Source organism: Pungitius pungitius, unplaced genomic scaffold (assembly GCF_949316345.1).
Source record: "Pungitius pungitius unplaced genomic scaffold, fPunPun2.1 scaffold_176, whole genome shotgun sequence".
Classification (NCBI taxonomy): domain Eukaryota; kingdom Metazoa; phylum Chordata; class Actinopteri; order Perciformes; family Gasterosteidae; genus Pungitius; species Pungitius pungitius.
In genome coordinates this window covers 1-7,086 of record NW_026909887.1, presented here as the reverse complement: position 1 = coordinate 7,086, position 7,086 = coordinate 1, and the positions used below count along the sequence as shown (strand labels likewise).

At 45.7% G+C, this 7,086-nt stretch overlaps 1 long non-coding RNA gene across 1 annotated transcript; it reads left to right on the top strand.

The window, feature by feature from the left end:
- Nucleotides 1-1,350: 1,350 nt before the first annotated feature.
- LOC134119683 (uncharacterized) lies at nucleotides 1,351-6,520 on the top strand. Its single transcript, XR_009951236.1, has 3 exons — nucleotides 1,351-1,940; nucleotides 3,525-3,602; nucleotides 6,461-6,520. It is a non-coding gene; the product is annotated as an uncharacterized LOC134119683 (long non-coding RNA).
- The last annotated feature ends 566 nt before the right edge of the window (nucleotides 6,521-7,086 follow it).

The window sequence follows — 7,086 nt, the reverse complement described above, 5'->3', positions numbered from 1 at the left end:
TGATAACCCGAGAAAAAGAGTCGCAAGGGGGGAAAAAAAAAAAGCCATTACATGTCGTGGATAACGTGATGTGTCATGAATAGCCTCACCTATCCGTCGGAGGGGCACTCCAGCCAGAGAATACCAACGTGGATAAAAACAACAACAACAACAACAAAAAAGAATGAGATCAAAGACTTGGACTCCTTATCGGGAGATTTCAATGTGTTCTAATGAGCTGGAGCAACATTAGGGCAAAAAAAAACCATGAGAAAGTAATGAAAAGATAAAATCCTATTATCCCCGCATCTTGACCCAAATGACCTCTTATATCCAGCCTGACGCTAAATCATATCCAACATCTGCATCTGGAACAAAAGATCGGTGAGCGGGCTTTCTCGTCGCTCTCTAATTAGCATTTAGCGCGAGGCTGGGCGGCTTCCGGGCTTTTCATTGGATGCCCACCGCTACGCAACGAACGCCCGGGTACAGATGCCCTTTTCAATCTTCACTTGGGCTTTTGTTCTCTCCCGGGATGCAGCGTTTCTACGCGGTGGATGGCTGCAGGGTGTGGAGAAATACCATTGTCACACAGATGCAGAGAGATTTGGCTGGTGATTATCTCCCATCCAAGGCTAATTAGAGGCATTTAAAGAAGGGAAGACACAGGCGTCCTCCCGTGGTGATTGTGCGCCCCGATATAATACGTTGTGCCTTTTCTTCGGCAATAAGGGGGGAAAAAAACAGGATTATTCCTCAATCCAGTTTTAATACTCGACTTTCTTGCTTTCCAAACTCCACCAACATGCCCCCCCCCCCTTGCCAATTTGTGCCTCAGCTCGTTTGTTCAGACTTGACAAAGTGAGGCACGGCGACGCCAGGTGGAAATAAAGGGATTGTGTGATGAATGAGCTGGTCTGGGACCGGGGGGGGGGGGGGCAGCGTTGCGAGGGGATCCTTTGGTGAGCATGGTTAGCGCAGCTATCACAGCAGGGCCACGTTCTACCCCCTTTTCATGCTCCAGCCCCTCACCCACCATGCGTGTGCAGACAAAGAGACGCCTTGTGCCCTGAAGTTAAAACCCCAGGGGACACGGGAGCGGGGGGGCACCACAAACACACAGAGAAATCCCCGCTTTGGGATTGGCCCGTTGGCCGCAATGAACATGGTAACGAGATAGATGCACCGCCCCCCCCCCGCCTCCGACCATCTGATCATGGTTGTGTTTCTTGTATATTTTTTTTTTCTCCCCGTCTTGTTGCTCCTTTCCTGCATTAGTAGTTTTTATTGTATTTGCTTGCACTCCCTGCATCTCTCCTCCATCCTTCCCCCCCCCTCCCCCCTGCTTTTCCTGATACAGCCAGTGAAGAACGACTCACAGTTAGCTCGAGCAGAACGAAAGATTCCTCATAATGACTGTGGTCTCATTACCATAAACCATGCGGATGGAAATTGTGCACGAGTGCACATTTGCATAGAAAGGTATAAATCCGTTTGCACAAAGGGCTGTCGTAGCTCTAAGTGGCAATTACAACTTACTCAGCTGGTGGCTGCCATCCTCTCTCTCTCTCTCTCTCTCTCCAACCTTTAGGATCAGCACAGTGCACATTTGTCTGCAAGTCGTCTCGTTCACTTTTGTGCGACGGCCTTCGTTCAAAACGACTGTTTGTGTTTGATTCTTTCCAAACCGAGTAATTATTTTCCTGCTGAAATGCTCAGCGAGGTCACGGGCTTAACGTGCGGCCTCGGCTCCGCTAATTGAAACGCTCTGATCTATTTTTTTGGCGCTTTATGTGTGTGTGTGTGTGTGTGTGTTGCAGGTGTGCCGAAGACCTCTGCAGGCCAGGCAGCTGCTGTCCCCTGACTCTGGATCGGGACAGCCACACTCTGCTGCTGGCCTTCCCCTCCTGCGTGGTCAGAGTGCCGGTGGCTCGATGCCAGCTCTACTCCCGATGCATGAAGTGAGTCTGCACCAAACGCTGGGATGGGGGGGGGGGGGGGGGCGAAAAAAAAAGACGTTAAGTTAAGAACAACGACCCAGAGCCGTATTATTGCAGGAATTCATCCTGCGTTAATACTAATAATTCACTAAATAATCATAATCATAATGCCTTAAATGTTTCATTAAATTGGAATCTAAGAAAAACAATGTGTAACACTTTATTGTTTAATATAATGTTATTAGCTTTAGCTAAATTTTAATTTGAACCTTATCTTATAACACCATCAATTTTAACAGATCATAATAAAAGGTATTAAAGCATTATATGATAAATAAATTACAATAATAAACTATAATGGAGCTTAATAGAATATTCAACACGTGACAAATCTTATATTGATATAAATGCACTTTTGCACTTTGAAATGTTGAATGTTTTAAAAAGTTTTGATGGTTATTTGTGATTTCTTATGTAAAGTAACAGTCGCAGTTTCCCCGCAGGGACAATAAAGTTAACCAGACTATAAGTCTTACATTATAATGATTGAATAATATTAGATCATCAGATATATCGCGGTATAAAGCAAAACCAGCGATGACAATGTTAATCTATGAGGTATTATTTAGCGGCTACTTCATATTTTTAGAGGGGGGTCATCCCCAATTAAACATAAAAGTGCACACAATCAAAGTAATAATGTTTCACCTGCATTCACCCACACACAACCCCCCCCCCCCCCCCACATACTGACATTTACCTGGTCCACTGACACACAAACCGGTGGTTCGCGGCAGCGCTGCGTCGGCTGAACCGTGTGATCTCCCCCCCCCCCCCGAGGTGCGTTCAGAGCGCAGAGCGTTTGTGATGCTCGTGATTTCTCAAATCGCCGCCTGAGCGGCTTTCGGGGTCCAGGTGCCGACCGGGGTGGGGCTTTTTTCAGTCCACCCCCCACCCCCCCCGGTTGGCTTCACTTATTTAAACCTTTTAATAATGCAACAGTCTGCTTTCTAATGCATATAGTTGCAGGTCGACGTTTGACGCCACTTGTGGACCCCTCATTAAAACGTAATGCTGTGCAGTTAGGCGAGGGTATCAGAGATTTTACATTCAATCAGTCGGTGATTATTAATCCATTTCACGCTACTCGACATCCTTTTTTCAGGTGCTGCAGGTTTTCTACCCATGATGCTCGTACGCTTTTCAAAGTCAACAGACCGGAGTTCTTCTTGAGATTAGTGAACCTTCACATCAAACATCTCTGAGCTTTTTTTTCTCTATCCAGCGCATCATTATCACTCCGTTCATGAAGAGAGAGAATTTGTGCGTCACGTCGTGGTGGTCGGAAACAGAACTCAATCAAAGATTTCCAAATAATAAAGACTTTAGGGAGGAGCTCACAGAGGTGCTAACCACGTGGTGGGGCACCACAGGGCAGGAAGTGAAGCTAAAACCAGGGACGCGAGAGGCGGGAAACTACCAAATAAAACAGGAAACAAACCCAAACCGTGACAGTGTGAGGAGATGCAGATCGCTCCTTTTACATTTGGACCCCATCAAACGAAGCGACATCTTCCTTGAGAGCATCTGCTTGTGTCCCCGCAGGAACTGCATCGCCTCCAGGGATCCGTACTGTGGCTGGACCAGAGGCAGCACTTGTTCTTTCCTCAGACCTGGGACCAGGTACGACTCCTCTCCACTGGTTCACACACACACACACACACACACACACACGCACGTCCTGCTACCCTGTCTGGTTTATTCGCTGTCTGTCTTCAAGTCCACGTGCTGTTTTAAGACCTGCCTCTCCTCCCTCCCCCTTGATCTCTGAGCGATTTTTCTATTTTGTATCAATTTGATTTATTTCATTTGTCTTTTTTATCATAGTGGTTCGAAGGTTTTTTTTTCTTCTCTTTTTCGACGGACCCCCCCCCCCATTGAAAAACGTCCCATATATTATTCCTCTGGTCTGGAAATCCTCGGCTTCTGAGCTGAGCCTCGTTGAGCATCTGAGTAACATCTGAGTAACATCTGAGTAACATCTGAGTAACATCTGTGCCCTCTGAGTAACCTGTCGCACGGCCTGCTCTTTGTACATTATCGGTTCAAGATGCTACCGCGGCTACCGTCTGTGCTATGCGTGACGTACCCAGATCGCAGTGTTGACTGGATGTGTGTGTGTGTGAATGTGAGAGTATCTGTGTTGCTGTGACCTCTCTCTCTCTCTCTCTCTCTCTCTCTCTCTCTCTCTCTCTCCTCCCGCCACCGAGCGTTTTGCTCGCCGCCGGGCCGTGGTCGGGCCTCCCTCCGGTGAAATCGAATCTCTCTTTAGTCAGGAGGTTTATAGAATTAGGGCCTTCAAAACAGAGGTGGCAGTGCCAGAAGAACAGACAACGTGGTTCTTTAGACCACCTCGGGCTGCCCGCTGATACCATTAAAGGCCCGCGGGTCGGGTTTCATTGGATTCTCCAAGGTCGGTCAACTCTGCCATCGATTCTGCGTTAAGTTACTGCGGATTTCCTCCTTTTTGGACTAAATGCGACCTCTCTTTACAAACTGACGCCAGAGGAGAACTCGGCAGCTGATGTTATATTTCTTATCTATTTCTGAGGAAAGGGAGTTTTGTATTTTTTTTCTCCAGAGAACTGTGCTTTGGGGGTTTTGTACTGGGAGGAGAAATGCTTTCATGTCATTGGCTTCTGCCAATGATAGAACATATATTATAAATTACTGTTGATCCATTACTTTTATCAAAGTATTCACTTTCTAACTATTCACTCCCTCTTTAATGCAACATGTCATCTCAAGAGAGAGTGAATAGGTGTTAAAGCTGATTTAATAACGCATGTATATTTTATTTTTGAGTTTTATTAGATGAGCTGAGCCTCTTATTAACTGCAGAGGTGACCCGTCGGGGTACCGGCATCATTACTTTTAATAAGCAAGCGTCTAACATGGATACACATGTGGTCCTAATTCAAGTTCCTTTTTTTTTACGATCAACTCTTTACATTTAGGGAGGATGTGATGGAAATGTAAAATCCACACACACACACACACACACACAGGCAAAGCTAAAAAATAAATAGCCCACAATCCTTGAGGTGCGGCCAAGCGAACACACAAAAAAGACATTATTCTTTATTAAGGTGACAACCCGCTGTTTGTTCACAGTGCACTTGGACTTACAGATGTGATCCGCCAGGAGCTTTTAGCTGATTGCAGAACACTAACTTCTCCCTCACTTTGTCCCAGTGAGCTTTCAGCTGGGGGTTGTTTTTGTGTTCTTTTTGACTGACTCATGACCACAAAGGAGAAAGCCATTTATATCCACCCTGATCCAGCAGAGAGTAATGCATGCTAATGCCCTCTTGCAAGTAAAGAAAGATGCATGCTTCACACCCTGAAGGCCAGTGACTTTAATAAAGCTCCCGCTTCCCTAAACGTTCCTTAAATTGGACTCGCGTCGGCTTGTCTGCGGCCAAGTGCTCACTGATTGATGGATCCTTACTGAAACAGTGTTTGATCACAAGAGTCACGCATCAATCGGTTTACGTCTAGTTCATTATAGAAAATGTTGCCCTTAAAACATCAACTTATAGATTATGCATTAGGTACATTTTGCAAAACCCAAACCAAACGTGTTAATTAGACACGGTCAACTTGTGTAGTGCTGATTATTAACCGTGTGTGTGTGTGTCTGTGTAGATTTTGCACATCAGATTTCCAATCATTGAAATCAGAATGAAAACCTTGTGTGTGTCTGATTTTCATAGGAGTGGATTGGAACTGTATTAGATTATCTAATCATGATTGTACACCCACACACACACACACACACACGCACACTCTGAGCCTTTGTTTTGCATCACGGTGCCTCATACACGAGCCATGATTAAGAGCAGTTGTGTTTTTCTTTGTGTGCACCTGGTCCGTGTGCTGTTCTCATTTCCTCTCTGCTTCCTCACCTCATCACATGTTCCTGTCCTTTGACTTTCTGTTGCTCCCTGTTGCCTGAATGGGAAATGAGTTCTAAAGCGCGTGGATAGATTTGTAGAAATCAGATAGGTGGGAATTTCGGATGATGAACGGGAGTCAAGCTGGAGGTTTTGTCGTGAGGAATAATATATTTTTTGATCTTATATAACGGGAGTGTATTTTACCAGCCTCCCCTGACGTAAGTTCCACATTAAAACACATTTCCCTACTCAAATACAGATCTAATGTGAAGAATACTGACCTCGAAATAATTCAAAGCATTAATCCACTTAATGAGTGCCCAGCGGGTATACGTGGTTATCTTTGAATTATAATGGTGATTATTGCAAGAAATTAGGCCACTCAAGGGAGCTCTGTTTAATGATTCCCTTTTTCTCACTGTGTCAAAAACAGAAACAACACAATCAGAGTGTTACAGGAGCTTATGGAGATTATATATAATATATATATATGGTGGCTCTGCTGTAACACTGAGATACTTCTCTTCTATCGGAGTGGATCTGTGCTGCGTGATTAATGACTGTGTCTCTTCTCCTCCGCAGACTGCCGTTCGAGCAAGATGTCGAACAGGGAAACGTGGCCCACTTGGGTGACTGCGACGGTAAGAGGAACGATGAGTCTGTCTGTGTGTGTGTGTGTCCGTGTGTGTGTGTGTGTGTGTTTGCCCAAGAGTGTCAAAGCTAATGGCTCTCTTGCGTAAAGGACGACGCGGTAGAAAGGAGCGGAAGGGCTTCGCTGTTTTTTTTTTTACACAGAAGGAAATCCGTAAATAAAACACAGAGAAAGGGGTCCCAATCCGCCGCGCAGTGTCTCCCATCTTCTCCAGAGTAACAAACAGAGACTTTTAAAGATGACTTTGTTCTCCTCGCTCTTTACTGTACACGTCTACTGTCTTTGCTTTGTCCCAAATGGTTGTATTCCGCTTTAGCTCAAACTCCCCCTCTCTCTCTCTCCCTATGGAAAATCTCTATTCAGATACACAGAGGTTTCGGATACTCCCGTGACACCCCCCCCTGCCCCCCCCACGCCCCCCCTCTCTCTCTTTGATCTGAGAGCTAATTCCAACGCGTGCAAATTAATCCTTCCCCCCCTTCTGAAAGGTTCCCCGAGTTCATGCGCTCATGCGCTCCTCCCCTGAGAAAAGAACGCTCCTCCCCTGAGAAAAGAA